This window comes from Aquila chrysaetos, chromosome 25, assembly GCF_900496995.4.
Source record: "Aquila chrysaetos chrysaetos chromosome 25, bAquChr1.4, whole genome shotgun sequence".
NCBI lineage: Eukaryota > Metazoa > Chordata > Aves > Accipitriformes > Accipitridae > Aquila > Aquila chrysaetos.
Window position 1 is genome coordinate 13877486 of NC_044028.1, and position 17544 is coordinate 13895029.

General features: G+C 40.5%; 1 protein-coding gene across 1 annotated transcript in view; it reads left to right on the forward strand.

The window, feature by feature from the left end:
- USP7 (ubiquitin specific peptidase 7) overlaps positions 1-17544 on the forward strand; it is a 75418-nt gene that overhangs the window by 810 nt on the left and 57064 nt on the right. The window lies entirely within an intron of this gene.

A 17544-nucleotide genomic window follows, 5' to 3' on the forward strand; every position in this document is an offset into this window, starting at 1 on the left:
GCGTGCGGCCGGGAGCCCGGACCTTCGGCCTGGCGGGGGGCGGCGGGGGCGCGCAGCCGCGCCCCGAAGGAGGGCCCCTCCGGCCTGGGCGGGGGGGGGGAATGGACACGGGCACGGACGCGGGGGTCCGTCTCCAAGTAGTTGCGATGTCGGGGGAGGCTTTTGCCTTCCGCGGGCGAAGGGGACGCGGCTGTCCCGAGGGCTGCCCGGCCCCCGGGGCTGCCGGGCAGCGGGGCCTAGCCCGGCCCGCCGGCGGCGTCCCCCGCTCCCGCCGCCGGGGTGGGCGGTGGGTTTCAGCCCTGCCCTGCCCGGGGCCGTGCGGGGCGGCGCGGCGGCTCGGCCCGGCCGCTCATTGTATGCAGGCAGCCACGCTGCTCGCCATTTTTAATTAACCCTCCTCTGAGGGTTATTTACAGGAACGGCTGCCGGCCGGGCCTAGCGCGGGGTCGGCGGGCAGCGCTGGCCATGTGTAGCGCCTGCACAGCCCTCGGCCCGGATCCTGCACCGTCATGCAGTTGCGCTGGCTTCATAAAGGAGGCACTACATTTTCAGGCTGGTTCTCTACTCCCGTCCCGGTGTAGTCTCCAGTGGTGCCTTTAGCGTGGCTTTTTTTTTTTGCATTGTGTTGTTATTTTTACACAGCCACCCCCTTCGAACACCACCTTCCGTCTGAATCCGACGATGTAAAATTATTTGGGGCGAACGTTCGGCAGGATTTTGTTCCCTAAGGATGGGCAGCCACGGTACGCTGCTCGTACCGATGGTATTTGACTTGGAGGTCAAAAACACCAACTCCCTAAATGTCGTTTAGAATGCCTGGCTCTGAAGATGCCACTTCTGTTACGACCGTTTTAATTAACAGTGGCATAAATGTTCACCAACACAAGATATTTTGCTTGAAAACGTGAAAATCGACTTAGCAAATGTACCTTTCTGCTAAATAATAGCCACTGAAATCAGGAGGAGCAAAGGTGTTTAGTGGAAGTTTGTCACAGTGACTGTGAGATTACATTTCAAGATTAGAAGGTCATAACGTAAAGCCTTTCTTTCTTAAACACAAATCTCTTATTTCATAAAATGATAGCTAAAGCTTATTTACTGTCAGAACTACTGGTTTTGGGTTTGTTTTAGAAAAATCTCCAAACTGGTGTTTATATACTGTGTGACAAATACATAAAAGGGGGTAATTTAAAATATACCTCATATTTGTTTGTATGCATACAAATATTAACATCTTGTAGGTTACCTTTTCCAGCAGGTTGTTTGATAGCCTTTAGCAATCTGCTTTTTCTCAAAACCCTTTTCAAGTCCTTTAGAATATTGACTGTATTTAATGGTTTTATTTTCATTTTTCTGGGCTTTATGCTCTACCATGCTGGGCACACTGTGAAATGCTGAATGTTTTTATGCAGTTTAAAGGTGTTCTGAACTTCTCTGGATTGCACCCCCTTCTGTCCCTGGGGGTACAGGAGTCCAAAATACATGCAGAAGTCCCTTTGGTGGTCGTGGAAGTCTTATGCTGGTGGCCACCTCCATTGGAGGGGTGAGGAAAGAGTCTCTTGTGTACATCAGCATAGTGACACCGACAATACAGCATTATCTCAGAAATCTATTTGACATCTATTAGGCCGCACACAGCTGATTCCGGGTGATATTACGAGCTCGCCAATTTGTGAGAGTTTATAGAACTCTCTATTTATGCAAAAGCAAAACAAAAAAAGTTTAGCCTTTGGAGGTTTTTTGCAATACTTAATTTTTCTTGAGAAATGTGTTAAGTTTACAAGATTGCAGAGATCAGATTTTTGCTAACTTTTAATAAAAGTTGATGTCATGGGTATATATTAATTTAGTGTGTAAAACAATGTTCATCATCTTAATGTATGGGTGTCTGTGCTTTCTTGAGAGAGATGTTTTCAAGCAGTGCGGAAAATACTTAATAACATGTAGTTAGCTTAATTTTAACATGCATAGAACAGTGTCGGATGCCATTCTTCAGTGAGTGATCATGTTAGATTTAGGAGGTATGTGAAGAATGCACAGTGGAAAATTGCACATCTTGATTCTGAATTATGTGAAGGTTCGCTTACTCTGTGTACAGCTATACTAGATGAACAATTTTTGATGAATGAAATAACCATTTCAGATGTAGTGATAAAAGTGTGGAATTAAACTCTTTAGGATTAAATCAGATAAGGTATTTTGAATGTCTTCTCTCATGTCCCTGTTTTTCTCCCTTCCCTTTCCCTTATGATTAATGTACTCTTCCTTGATGACCTTATGGACACTCTGTGTAAATAAAAGTAGTACTAGACAGGGCTGTTGGACTTCAGGAGGGAGGAAGTCATTCCCTTTACAAAGAAAAATTAATCTCTGCATCATGAAGGAAAGAAACAATGACAGTCTTGATAAGGGGCAGGTACCTGCTCAGTGGGACCAGGTGTGATGCAGGCTCACCTACTTGCAGTACTTAGCTAGAATGCTATGATGTGACAAATCACCTCTTTGTGTATTTAGTCTCCTGTTACCTGTGGATGTTATTTGTAATCAGCTTTAGCCTTAGCGAGGCTTGGCAGTAGCGATACGTGGACAGAGAAACTTCAAATTTACAAGAACTGTCAGAAGAGGTTGCATCCCCTTGGCTGAAGGCAGCTGCTTCCCTAGCTGAGGGTACGCAGTTGGACAAACACAACGTTTGTGCTGCTTGTTTTCATCTTGTGCACCACGCCAGTGCTTGGGTTAGTGCATCTCCCCGTGACTATGAAGTGATCAAAATGAAAAACAAAAAATGGGGTTTTAAAATGTAGTGTAGGATTTTAATTTGGTTCACCCTGCAGCCCCATTTAGTGTTGTGGGAATGTGATGAAAGCTTGGCATTGGGGTGGGAAGGAACAAGAAGGGCTGCTTGCGGTGGCATGGATGCTGGAAATTATCTGGCCAAATTGTGTCACTAGTCATGGATGTTGTGTGCATCCCTCATCCACTGCCACATAAAAGCATGTTATTCTGGCTGCCTTGACTGCCTTTGGGCCAAAACAGAGTGGGAGTGCGCAGATGAGCCGTTGGTGCCTGAGTTTTAGATACATTAACAGTTTGGCGTGGTGATTAGTAAATTATCTTGTAGAAATTCTGAAGAGTTTATTTGTATGCTAAATAAATGTAGTGGAAAAAAAAAAATAGTTTTTCTCTACTCTTAAGTAGGGTATGTAGGTTGCTTTATCATGCAAAGAATTATGGCTGTTTAGTTGCTAGTGAGTTACTCTGTAAAGTGTAATTGAATCCAAGTCCCGATACTTTATATATGCTTGCTCTGTGACGTCTTTTCGCAAATGTGTCTGAACTTCAAAGAGCTTGCCTTAATACAAGTCTACAGTTACATATTTCATAAAGTTCTTTCATGGAAAGTCTCATTTGCAGCTTAATAACTGTAAGTTTCCCTTGTTTATGGTTTGAATCTGCTTTTTTGTAGGTGCACCCTCTGCCTGTAATTATGTATGTGCGTGTGTTTCGCATTATGGAAGTTTCTTTTCCGAAGTAGCCAGCACAAGCTTACCAAGACAGTGTGACAGTGCATGAACACACAGTGACTGGTAGTTCAGGTTGCACACTTGTGTTCTCCTTGTGTCAGCTCTGCAGCCTCTCAGGCAATGCCGTCTTCCGAGTTTTTCCCTAGTCGAGATTTGAATTCTAGGTGAAATGATGCAAGGTATTTACAAAGAACAAGAAAAAAAAAACCAGTGGCGTGTCTGTGTGTGTGTATGTATGTATGTGAAAAGTTTAAAATCGCACTTTCCTGCAGTTTCCATGCAACTGAAAGTTTGTGTTGCTTGCTGTTCATTCCTGTTTTGCTCATGACTGATAGAATTTACTAGATTCCTGACCCACTGTGTGATACTGGTCTCAAGTATGTAACTTATTTTTTTGCCTGTCTTCTGAATGCTTACTTCCCTCTCGTATTTTGTCCTCATTAGTATTCTCAATTCCTGGCAATTTAATATAATTTGCATACATAACACAGTGTTCGTTTCTTTTTTTGCTTGCTTCTGTGCCTTTCTCCTGAAGGCCTGTATCCCTGTATTTCCCTGAGCTCCTTCACTGTCTTCTGTATTGCTTCTAGCCAAGTGATGATAAAGTGAGGCTGTATGTTTGAGAGGAGAATCTGCAGACTAAATTCATCATACAACTGTCGGTATCTGCTTGTTTATATGTTCTTCCTGCCCCTTCCCCTCTCCAGCCTTGACATTTTTCCATGAAATAGATGATACTCAGGTGAGGGGAGATAGATACACTGATGCAGCAGTCAACAAGTAAAATTATGTTAATTCTGAGGTTATAACTAGAGCGAAGAACCAGGCCTGGCCTCTTATTCCCAGTAATGATAATGTTTGATACCTCTGGAAACAGCATGCTTGGCCTTGGGGAAAAGATGTGCATTGCATCATTCTCAGATAGCCACTTCATGCCAATGGAGAAAGCAGCATTGGTGACTTTTGAAGAGTGCTAACTATGTCTAGAGTTTCTTCTGTGCATTCTTCATGAACCGGGTGCTCAATAGCTCGTCAGCTTTAGTAAACTTTCTGTGAAGGAGAAGTGGAAATAGTGGAACAGGGGAAAATGTGTGTAAAATTCAGATGGAAGTGTAGGTAACATGCTGTTCAGCATGAACTATATATATATATATATATCTCTATATATATATATATATATCTCAGGCTTCCTTACTCCGCTCCAGTGGTTCTATGCTATTGACTGAATTCGGAAGAGAAGTAAAATCTGCTCCCTGTCATTACTAGGTAGCTATACTAAGTAAAGTAGCAAGTTGTGTGTGTAAAAGTAATATAAGCCCAAACTTTAAAAAAGCAGGTGGAGATAGTTGTTTGAGACTAACTGAATCGTTTTCATTGCTACAGAATAATTTATCACAAGAAAATCTAAACAGTGGATCCAGCTTGTTGCAGTTAAACCAGTTTAGCCAGTACATCTTGCATGACATCATTTGATATTTGGGGTAAGGGTGAAAATGAACTGGTTTAGAGCTTGTGAAGCATCCAATTTTTCTTAAATTATAATAAATTTAAAATAGGGCATTGTTCACTTTAGTTTGTGCTTTGAGGTATCTTGGATCGGTTGTTTTAATTTAACTTTGTATCTTGTGGCTGTAGAACGTTGATTGTGAAGGAGTAAAATATTGGGTTGCTTGTAATACAAGGCATTAGTAATCCATAGAAAGTGTGCTTTTTTGCCCTCAAGTACGTATGTATATTAATACATATAAAACATGCTATGTGCTAGTTTGACATTACCAGCAACAGCATTAACAGTTATTATAAAGTGTCTTGGCAAGTGGAATGGGGGCTGGAGACTGGCTATCTTATTTGTCAAGTTATTAAATATGCAGTGTTGTCTTCTGAAACTTTTTTCTATTGGTCATTTAAGATAATGTATTTTGCTCCCATGGTTTTAGTGTTTTAATTTGATACACTAGCAAAAAAGAGTAAAAGTGCACCTAATCAGTGGCAACAGCTGTAGCATAATGTATCTGTGCATATTGTTGCAGGCTTAGACTTAACACATTTTAATATTTCTGCTAAACCATTTTTTTCAGCTTGGCTTGCTGATTGCAGTAAAACAAGCTCTGTAAGTTCAGAAACTTTGAATGGAGTTTGAGTGAGTTGCCAGCAAAATGAAGAATGGTCAGCTTGGAAATAATGTTTTATTGTGACTTCTATTTGCCTAGTTTCCCTAGAAGGCTGAGATTTTGTCAACTACAAATAATTAAGCTTTTGGAAATTAGTTAGATGGATTTTGAAAATACTGAAACTGTACTGAATATTTGCAGTTTGGGGAAGACAGTGTTAGTCTTTTAACATAGTGCCTGGGAATCTTTGGGATTCTCTTCAGAATATAAAAACACATTTGAAGACTGTTTTATGTTGGACTTAATATGCATCTAGAATAACACAGCTTAATTGTTCAGCATAACATGCATAGTTGTTAAGCAAAATCTCTTAAAAATATGGAGATGAAAAGTAAATGGTAAATTTTGATAAAACTAAAATTCCATTATGTAATCGCTATAGCATATCTCAGTTTGTGTTTTTAATTGCTGTTTGGCAGGTGTTTTACACATTACTGAAATATGTCATTCCTGACCCATTTAATAGTGAAGATTTAAACAAAACCATCATGTTTTGTAGCATCAAACATCTTAGGAGAGCAGGACGTTCAGTGTCTGCAAACCTGGAGTTCTCCCTGACTGCAGCTGTAATGTAAGCTCCAGAGTGATGCCACTCAGAGAAGATGTGCCAGGAGCATCCTATTTAAATTGAGGAAGAGAAAACACTAGTACCTCAGCTTATTCTTGCGTATATGCTGGTGTGTGGAGATAGACAGTCTTCCAGGTGTCCTGAACATCTTGGGCTTTTCTGCATCGAAACCAGCACGTTGACTTGTACTCCAAAGCATATTGCAAGCCGGAGGAAGATGATGTGGATAGTGAGCTGGAATGTCCTATGGGAAGAAAGTTCAAAATAGTTTTTTGTTTGTTTGTTTTGTTGGGGTTTTTTGGTTTTTTTTTGTTTTTTTTAGCAGTACTGCAGTGTTTTGCAGCCTAGGAGAGGTGATGAGGTTTTTTTTAATACAGTCACACCTCTTTGATAGGAAACATCATAAAAGTGCTGGAAAACAGAACTTGGAGCTTTGTATTTTGTATGTTAAGGGATTGAATGCACTCCAGTAGAATTTGCTTTAAATGCAGAAATCTGTGAAAATTCTTAAGGTCATTTTTCATAATTTCCCTTTTCCTAGTGTAAATAGGAAAGGATGTGTAGGAGTATCATTGGTGTTCACCGTAGCTCTCAGCTTGATCATCTGGTGATTTCACAAGGTGCAACTGTAAGGCTGTTCTTAAAAAATACAGCATCTCCAGCATGTCTGTTTTTGTAAAGATCTAAGGACAATTTTGGTTTAGGGCTCTAAATGTGATGTTATACTAATACAACAATTGGATGAATTTCTGTTGAGCTGTGTTTAAAAAAAGGAATGGTTGTGTGTATCCACAACAGAGATTTTCCTTCCCATGTTTTGGTGAGTTATTTTCTAACATCACTGATATTGTCCAGCAGAACTTTGATGGAGATTTTGGTAAAAGTATGAGGGTGCAAACACCTATTAAAACTTGGCAAAGGTTTTAAATTCCAAATCCATCTTAGGGGGTTGATGTTCTTACTGTTAAATAAATCAGGGAGTAGTGGTGTAAATTTGTTTCATAAAATGGCTAATTTGTGAATTAAAAGTGTACAGACTTTACATGTGTAGTAAATAAGTTAATACATGAGTTGATTATATATAACATTATTTAAGAGAAGGGAAATTATATCTTTAAGAAAAGAAACAGACTTCCCAGTATAAGATCAACATATTAGTCTGTGATTAGATAGGAAATTTTTGGTGTAAAACTTAATTCTGAACCGTGAAAGTACTGGATAAATTTTGGTCTACGGTTCCAAGTCTAGGCCATGTGGTGGTCTGTCTGCACTCTCGAGCATCTCGTGTGCGGTTGCCCGTGCCTGCGGTCCCTCAGGACCCAGCAGCAGCTCAAGGATGCTCTGCAGGCTAGGGGAAAATCTGACACCCCCCCAGCTGAGGAGGAAGCCACCCTGCACGGGTACTGGGGCAGGCGTGCCACCCCCTCTTGTTGCTCACATGTGCAGTTTAGTCCTTATCTCCTGGGAGAGGGTGAGGACTTTTGGGTAGGTGTTTTAAACTTGCACATGTTCTGCAGTTCTGCTGTGCTGGACGGGGTGGTGGCAGCGGCGGGGGGTTGTGCCTTGTAGTGATACGAACATTCTGGTTTGCGGGTCTTAAGATCAGAAAGGTTGGCTACCCTGTGTCTGGGATTTGTATTTTCATGCATCACTATTTTACCCATCAGCTGTGATAGGGACCCTTACTGATCTGGTCCTACTAGGCTGCCCCAGGCCCTGTATGACTAGAGGAGTGTCTGTGTTGAATTGCATTTATTTAGCACTATACTGGTTTTGGACAGTAAGCTGTTGCATTTTTTTGTCTTGATAGTCTCTAATTACTGGAAAAGAATGAAGACATTAAAAAGTGTTTGGCGAGCGATCATTTTCTTTTTTTTTTTTTCTTTTTTGCTTCCCCCCATCTAAAAATACATTTTGTTTTAGGCAGTCAAGGCAGAGCTGTCAATCCTAGTACTGGGGCATGGTGGTTTTTGCATCACCTTTGGTTTTTTTTCAAGAACAGAGATCACTTTATTCAGAGGTGGGGAAGAACTTAGATTCTCCCTTCCTGCTTGTAAAGCCAGAACTCTTCCTGATGCAGCTGACTCTTCACTCTTGTTGTTCAATAGTCATGAAATACGTTACAGTTCCGTATCACCAGAATATTTCTGGTAGCCATAATCAGGTAACAATTTTTGGACACAAGTTTGCCTTCACAGCATGTCATAACTATTCCATTTAAATAAATGGTTGGTTTGCTTCTGTTACAGATGTTGGAGCTGACTAGACACTCAGAGGCTGTTGCAGGGGTTTACAGGCTGCAAGTCCTAAGACAGTGAGATGTAATTTTTTTTTTTTTTTTTAAGGAAATCTGCTTAAGCAGAAGCTGCATGAACCCTCTTTTTATTGTTCATTAAATCAAGCTAAAGGTAGTTAGATTTCCTTCTTTGTTGGGAGTAGCAAGGAACTGACCTCTTGTAAAGAATTTTTCACCTGATTAAGTGTTAGTTGCTTAACAATATCGAGAGGTGAACCTAATTTCTGGGGAAGAGTAGATACTATTAGAAGTTTGAACACAGAGATAACTCAAACATGTCTGTAAAGTATATGAATTAAACAGTGGGTCACAAGCCACATGCAAAATCCTCCTTGCTAGTAGCAATTACAGTAGTGGTGTTTCACAATTTTCTTCTGCTTTCCTTTCCCTCTTCTCGTTCTTCCTGTGTGGTTTTTATCTCCTCTATTTCAGTCTGACTGTTTCAGATACTTGTTGGACTTCAACCCTGTGCCAGAAAAACAGTCCCCTTGAAAACTAGTATAATGCTTTGCAATATTTCCGTCATGCCACGAAGGTAGTAACCATAACCGTAAGTTTTGGGTTTTTTTCTCCCCCCCCCCCCCCCCCCCCGCTTTCTAAAAGTGTCCTTACAGTGGACGAGTTAAAAATAAGCAGCAGTAAAATCAAACCAAAGTCTGCCAGAAATTGAAACTTGCTAATAATTTTTTTAAAGTAGTTTATTCTAGAAGTGTAACCACAGGATTTGATAATAATTGTTTGTTTCTTCAACTGTATTGCTTCAGTTCCATATTGATTTTAAGATATTTTCTTGTTCTCAGCAGGTTTGTCTTGGGTTTTTAACCTGTTTTGTTCATTGAACTCATATGCTTTGGCTTACAACCTGTGCCCTGAAGTGTATCATCCAAAGTAGGAGAGGTCTGGTGTGGGAGGGATAGGGTCCTTACAGGAAAGGGTTCTTGGGGTTTCCTTCTGTGCAGCTGTGCAGCTCCTTTGCTTACCACTGGATCTCTGCTGGGGAAACCCTCTCTTGATCTTGACAGTAGCACAGATTAAGGCAAAAAATAATAGAAAGTTGCACAGAAATGGACCTCGTTTTACCTATGTCAGTCGCCTGTTCATAAGCAGCCCCATTCAGCTGTGACTTTGTTCTGTCCCTTCTGCTTTGCTGGAGATACGTAGCGAAGCCACTGGGTTCTCCAGTCCCTGCAGCTGAACAAAGAGCTGAGCTGGCTTTGACGAAGAGCAGGTTGTAGAGGTGTGAATGAGCGTGGGGACTGGGCGCGTTGGCATTGCCACTGAAGAAATGTGTGTGGAACCGCAGCATCTGTCTTCAGACTTTTAAACTTGGGATAAAAACACTTCAGCTTTATTGGTCAGTGACCTCTCTTGCTGGATTAAGAAAACATTCTGACTAATTCTTTAAGACCTTTCAGCAGCCTTCAATATAATGAACTGAGAGGTGTTAACTTTAATGCAGTGAGAGACCGTGCCTCGAGCGGTTCTCTTCTGTATGTTTATCTGTTGGTTGTCTTACAAATTATGCATGCCCCAAAAGTGTTTGTATAAATCCATATTGCAAACTAATAATGAAGATGAATCAAAATTTAGATACTTTATGGCACCTTTGAAGACCAAAAGTCAAATCCAAGAGAAGTACTTGGTTGCTTGAAGTACAGCATGGTCAAGGTCTGAACATGAGCCATGGGAGCCTTCCTAATGTCTCATGTGTCCAGATGTGTAAACACATGCTTTTGCTAGTAAAGTTATACTAGTAGCACTGAATTCAACACAGAGTACATCTTCAAGGCCATTTTTTTCAAGACTATTATTATTGTTACGTAGCTTTTGCTTAAATTAGTATAGTGGAAGCCCACTCGCAGTTAGCAGGTGTGTGTGCTAGTCTGCTGTGGAGTCAGGGGCATCAAACATCTCTCACATCTGAGGAGTGTTTCTTAACTGGTATGGTGTCAGGTGGCTGTGTTGTGCAGCAGTTCAGCTGAGAATAGCGCCTGCAAGAAAGAGCAGTCTAATCCAAAATTGAGCACAAGCTGCAGGGAAGGTCCTGGATTTTGGTCTGGGCACCAGACTTCATTATATCAGATGACTTTTGTATGCTACTGGGAGCCAAGAGAAGAATTTGTGTCTAGTTCACTCTTAACACTGCTACAGAGAAGATGTGCCTTCTAGAGCAGGTTTTTTTGACCTCTGCCTACCTTTTTTGCCTCCTCACTTACACTGACACAACTGTGTGGGAGCACGTGGTAAACGAGATGAATGAAGAGATCTGAATTTAAAATAACTTCCTTATTTTGGGTTTATTTTTGACCTAGCTCAGTTCATTGGTCTGCTTTATCGTTTGGCCCTACAAACAAGTGGGTCAGCTTGACTGAGGAGGCAGGAGGGAGAGAAAGCTCTTAAGCCATTAATAACTTACATAACTTTTTTTTTTAAAACTTTCCCAAGACCCTTTATTTGACACCTGGGCCTGTCTCCCCCCAAAAATGCATCGGGGACAGGGCTGTAGCAAAGTTCCAAGGGTGAATATCAAATCCAAGCTTACAGAGCTCTTAGTGCAGACACATGGTTTTACCATTATGAAAATTGAATGTTGTTCAGATGCAAACCACTTCTGGGGATGAAATTGTTCCCATTGCAAGTCTGCTTCTGAATGTCTTCACTATTTTTTTTTTTTTTTTTTTTCCTTGCACAGGGGTATTCCTTGTGGCTAAAAATAGTCTCTTGCATTTTCCAACTTCAAGATACATCTGAAAGATCTTCAGCTTTCTCACCTATAGTAACTGGTTTAAGTACCTATTAAAATGTCAAAGTTACCTCAAATCATAATCTGAATGTATTTGTGGGGGTTTTAACCTCCTGTCCAAACTAGCTTTTCTTCTCATCTTTTCAGCACAGTGATGAAAATTTCCAGGTCCCATTCAGACCTGGCGTTGGTGCTTACTGCAGCTGTTCTATCAGCTAAGCTCTCTGGCCAGTGTAATGGCCCTCATTTGAACAGGAGCCACTGTTTTCTGGAATGTGGTTGGATCACACAAGTCTTTAGCAGGTCTGTTAAAAGAAATTTCAGAGGTAACCTGCTTCCTAATCTGGAAAGTTTACAGGAGATGATGTGTGAAATTTCAGTAATTTTAAATTTAAATAAAAATATACCTATTGCTATTAGCATTATGTTTGCAGGTTAGATGTAACAGTATAAAACTGGCTTAGTACTGACTGGCTTCATACTAGGCAGGGTCGAGTTAGTGTAGCTGGAGCAAAATATTGGCAGAGATTAACTGGGCTAATGTTAATTTTTGATCTCTGATGTTTAATATACCTTGAAATGCACATTAACCACCTCAGATGCATGCTTTATTAAATCAAAGGATAGGTGTACAGTAAACGTATTTGAAATTTTGGCAGGATACAACTTTGTAAATAGAGAGATATTTGTGTTTTCTGAAGTAAGAAATTTTTTAAAGTGGAATTGTTGAGTAATTTATGGGTAATTTCTACCCTAAATATGGACAGTTGCATGCTATGAAAAGCTAGTTAAACTCTTGGTGTTATAAACCCATTCTTGGTGGAAGTATTGCACTTTTGATTTCTACATCATGCTCAGAAATCTGGGGAGGGGTTGTTAATCTGGTAACTTGTTTCTCCAGTGGGGACGCATCACACCCCCATAGCCACGTGCTGCGCCAGGCCAGTTAATCTGGCTACCATCCTGTTATTGGCAGCACTCTTTGCTTGGGAGCAGTCTCCCAGCTGGGTGACTTGTTGTGAGGATGGCAGAAGCCTACTTTATGCCCCTGTGTTTCCTAGGTGAGGGTGCACCAAAAGTAGAGGAAGGGGTGCCTTGGGAGAACAAGCTTTGAAAATAGGTCAGTACTTCCAAAAGAATGATTTTGCTCTACCTACTGGTTCAGTTCGGAAGAGCACCTGGAAAAGTGGGCAGCTGAGAAGGGTGCCTTGTTCTTGGTTGCAGCTTTGTCTAGATGCTCTTTGGACTTGAGCAGAGGAGAGGCTGGATGGATATCTGCTCCTTTTCCCCTACCGCCACAGAGAAGAAGGTATGTTAACTGCCTGCCAGGCAAGGAGTGGCACCAGCACTCAGATGGATAACACAGAATTTCTAGTGGTATATGTTAACTTCAGAAGTCAGCTTATATTCGAAAGATAGCTGTACACTTGATTATATTGAGGTGGGCATGAATTTTCTGGGAGCTGGAATGCTTTCCTCAACCTACCATATTTCTCTCCTGTGTAAATTCACTCACTGAGATCTGTAACTGTCATGTGTTGTGGTTGAACGTATGCAGCTGCCTCCTGGATCTGCAAAGGAATTTGGACTGTCTCTGTGATATTCAGCAGCAGCAAAAGCTATTTTAAGATAATATTTTAATGGTACTTCAGTACCTGGACATACCTGAATAATTTGGTTTATGGCCTACCCAGATTGTTTTAACGACTTGCTGTGTTGTAAGATGTAGAGGAAAATACGAATTGCTGTAGCTGTGCCACTTCTAGTGGTGAGAAATACCTTCTCTTTTCTACAGAGCTCTACCAGTTCTTTCAGATGTATTTTTCAAGCAACGATAATCAAATATAAGGATTAGAGTTAAGTTGTTGGATCTGTATTGAAATGCATGTTACTATTGTAAAAAGTTTAAAAAGCACCAGTGCAGATAACTAGTACAAACCACTGGCAATAACAGCTCTTGTGTGTATAATGTGTACGTGCCAGGGTTTCCACTGATCCTCTCTGTATTTCTAAACAAAACTCAAAAATGCAATCTAGTCTTGAAAATCCTTAATGACCTAGAACTAATGGTTTTTGTCTACTGTTTTTCTTTTCTGTTTCCAGAAAACAGAAAAATCCACCTTATCTACCTTAAGATAAAGCATCACGTGGGTTATGAACCTGCATAAGCAGAGATTCTGATTGTTGGGTGTTGAGAAACTGTATTGCTGGGACTTGGATTGCTGCTAGATAGATCTCGGTATGAGAGCTGGCCAAACCAAGTACACTAGTATATGAATTAAAGTGTAGGGGTCATTTCTTTGATCCCAGATAAAGTATTCATGTAAATTGACTATTACAATAGTAGTATCAATAATAGTAAAATAACACTAAATACTGTAAATAATACCAGTGCTGTTGTTTCTGATTTTATTCCTCACTTGCAGAACAGAAAGTGAGATGGCTATATCTTGTGTGATCCAATCTTTTGCCTGTTTGCATACATGTTAAAACTGATAGCAGAAATCACATGGAAACTGTGCATGTCCAGGAGGCTTTTTTATGCTTAAAATGCCATTCCTCTAAAAAATATTTCATATTTGTACATTAAAAAAATTAAATGGGGAAAATAAGGAATAAACCTATCCCTAGAACAGTAGTTGTAACATGCAATTAATGCAGCACAGGCAATGCTGTCACGTAACGGGAGTTTGTCACTTAATGCAGGTTCTTAACTTCCAACTGTAGAGGAATGCTGTGATTCTGCTGGAGTGCTCTGGACACCAGTGCCTTGAGTTCTAGTTTGCATGTGTGCAAATGGATGGTGGATGCCTTTAGTGGTGGATCTGGAATAACCTTTCCTTTTCCCCCAGTAGCTGGAGCTCAGCATTCAAGTGGATGTTCCCTGTACAGCTCAGCAGGGTGAGTTCAGAATCACTGTCCCTGAGAAGGAAGGTTGCAGGGATTTGAAGTGTGCTCGGACTTCAAGAATGCTGGATTGTATTAAGTGATAGGGAATAGGAGTAAGCACTGTTAGCATTGAAATTCTTACACTTACAGCCTTTCTGTTTGCTTGTGAAATTCATGGAGTTGGTTGCTAATAGCATTTGCAGAAAATAATGAAAAAATACTCTCCCCCCACCCCTTAAAAACAAATTTGGCTGTGAACACTGCATCTATTAGGCAGGTATGATGGCAGAAGCAATAGTAAAAGGTAAAACCAGGTGCCTGTAAGATACATTGAAAGGTGTTTCTCTTTGTTCTACAGTTATTTATTCTGTGTCAACACTTTGAAGCAACTAATTTTAATTTTTAAAGAAGAGAGGGTGGCATTTGCAGTGGTTTGTACAATGAGGGAACACTTTTTTTGTCTTGGATTGTGCAACCCAGCAGTAGTGGGTGTGATTTTTCTCCTGTGCATGCAGTCTGGTCGTTGTGATGGACTTCCTCTCTCCTGCCATACAGCTGTGCATGGGCTAAGTCCCAGGGCCTTACCTTGAGGAGTATGGGGATATCCTACAGCTTGATAGAAGTTCTCTAGTAAAATCCCAGAGGTCTCTAGCATCCCACAGATTATCATCTGGATGTTTAGTGAAGTCTCTTGTTTACCCCGACTGTGCAAGCCAAAGTGAGACAGACATCTACTCACCCTATTGCTTGTCTGTGTCTCTCTCTTTTTCGTCTTGTGGGGTTTCTTTGATCTTAAAAAGTGTGCTGAAAATGCTTCAATAGTAAAACATCCACAGGGACATTGAAATACCTGAATTTGGCCATATGATGTAGAGCAAATCAAAACGTGTATGTTTATTTCTTTATTTTAGCATTTTTATGGTCAAAGGATGTAACAGGGGTGAAAAAAGTGTATCTGCTAGGTAAAAATCTAGACAATGTATTGTGTCTGATGGGGTTTGTGAGCAAGCTTAAACAGGTAAAGACTCTCCTGTTACATGTGCACAGATAAATTTCCTTTTGTGTAGCTTAGCTGTTAAAAGTATGCCAGTGTTGTGTTACCACCCTGATAAACACAACACATTGCCACTTAGTTGTAGGCACCTGATTTTTGTAGGTGAAATAACTGAATATTGTATCGAAGAGTTGGTTTGGTTCTTTTGCTGGTCTGAGTGCAGCGTCCGGGAGTGCAGCTTCTCCTCCCTGATAACCTCCAGCAAAATAACCATTCTTTTTTCAGTCCCAGTCTATTTTGTCTTTGTTTTTGTTGTCTCTCATATCTCTTCTTATTGTTATTGCAAAGGCATGGCATCGCATGTCTATTCCTTTTTTTCTGAAAGAAAGTTTTCCCCTTTCAGAAAGGGAAAGGTATTCCTGCATGGATAACCGTTGCAGTTGAATTATTACTGTCTCTAGTAATTCTTAAATCCTGGTCTCATTCTGACTTTGACCAGTAACATCTGAAGCTCATTTCAGGTTTGGGTCAGATCTGACTGTAATGACATTTAAACTGGAGCTCTCTGCTTTGATTCTGTCAGTTTGAGGTATTAAAAAAAAAAAGGTAACTTTTAGATGAGAAACCTTCAAATAATGCACACTAGTTGCAGATACTTTTTTTTGTATGTACTTTTATTTCTTAAGGAAGATCTCTTAAATGGTGTCCTCTCTGCTTCTGAAAGGAGAAACATCCTTATGGATTCTTAAACTATTTATTTATTTATTTATTTTTGTGAAAAAGGTCTGGAGCTGAGGAAGTGGCAGGAATTACATACTAGACAGTTTGTGGTATACCTCAATGTTTGGATTTATTTCTCTCTCCTCCCCTGTGATCCACTGCCATGCACTGTCCCATGCTCACCCCCATCCAAGGAAAACTGTTAGCGGTTTTAAAGCTATGGAAAAGTAGTCCAGGAAAAAGAGAGGAAATGAGGATCCAGTAGTAGGGAGGACTGACAAAAAAACCTGCTTTTTGCATGCTTCAGGAGTGTTCTCAAAACACTGAGAGCATTTGTGGGATAAAAGTTATAGCAGGAAATGTGAATGGACTAGCTAGAGCAAAGGAAGCGTGAGTAGTAAGGGTTTCTGTCCCAGCTGTGTGTGAGTTTGTAGTGGCTGATGATGACACAGGCCACAAATGCTGCATTATTAGAGAGAAAAATAAAGGGTGGGGAGAAAACTTAAGGGACTTACAGTTTTCCTGAGACAAAGGAAGAATCATTCATCGTCAACAGAATAAGGAATTTGAGATACAGCTTAATTCGGTGGTGATGTTTATACCAGCTTCTAGCCAGAGGCAAAGCAGGAAGGCAGTAATTAATTTTGGAAGTCCTCAAAATTTGCTTCAGATGAGTGGCGCTAGCAATGGAGCAAAAATAGAAGTAGTTGGGAAGATTTGCCAGAAAGAATAGACTATTGAAATTGGGAGTGTATTTGTGGATTTAGGGTGTTTTGCAGAGCATAAGAAAGATGTAATTCACTGGGTGACACGCAGTAGTCAGCTGTTCTAAAACACATTTTCAAGTCTGTCTTGTTGCCTTTACGCTCTAAGAATAGTTGACCAGAAAGCTATTGAAATACTGTCTGAGGATTTGGCTTACAAAACAAAAAATAAAATGTAGTATGTAATAAATAAGAAAGTAAATACACAACAAACATGTGAGCAGTGAAGTACAACTTTCCCCTCAGAATGTATTTTTGCTCAAAAATGTCCTGGTTGTAACTGCTGCCACATGTGAGGTAACTGGCTTTCCAAAGGCAGAGGAGAAGAATTTTGACCAACTTGTTTTGTCTCCCTTTTCGGGAAGAAACTAATTTGGGTGGTTATTTGGGGTGGTGACACATCAGGGCATTAATGACAGTGTTGAAATATGCAACAGCCCCAGCATATAAAATAAACTCCATCCGAAGCATCATCCCTCCACCCTTCATCCACTTGGTTGCACTGCAAGATGAAATCTAAATTGCATAGGTGCAAGGTCTCATTTCTTGAATGTGTCTCTCAAATTTCTGTTTCTAAAACAGTTGTTTGCATGATTTGCATAAACCATGTAGTTTTGAAGTTTGCAGCTGCAGATGTTACCGTATGATGTACATGGTTCAAGAAGCTCTGTCTGTGATAAAGGAGAGTTTTAAAAATGATTGCTGCCTTACAGGTGCTCCGGTGTTTATCAGTAGATTTTTTTTTTTTCTTTATTCTTGTTTGTATTCCAAGTAGCTTGATTTGGAGATCTGAATTTAGCTGTTCTCAGCTAATGTGGGTATGGAGGAGTAGACAGTACTTCTTTTGCCTCATTGATTTTGGTGCATTTGTATTA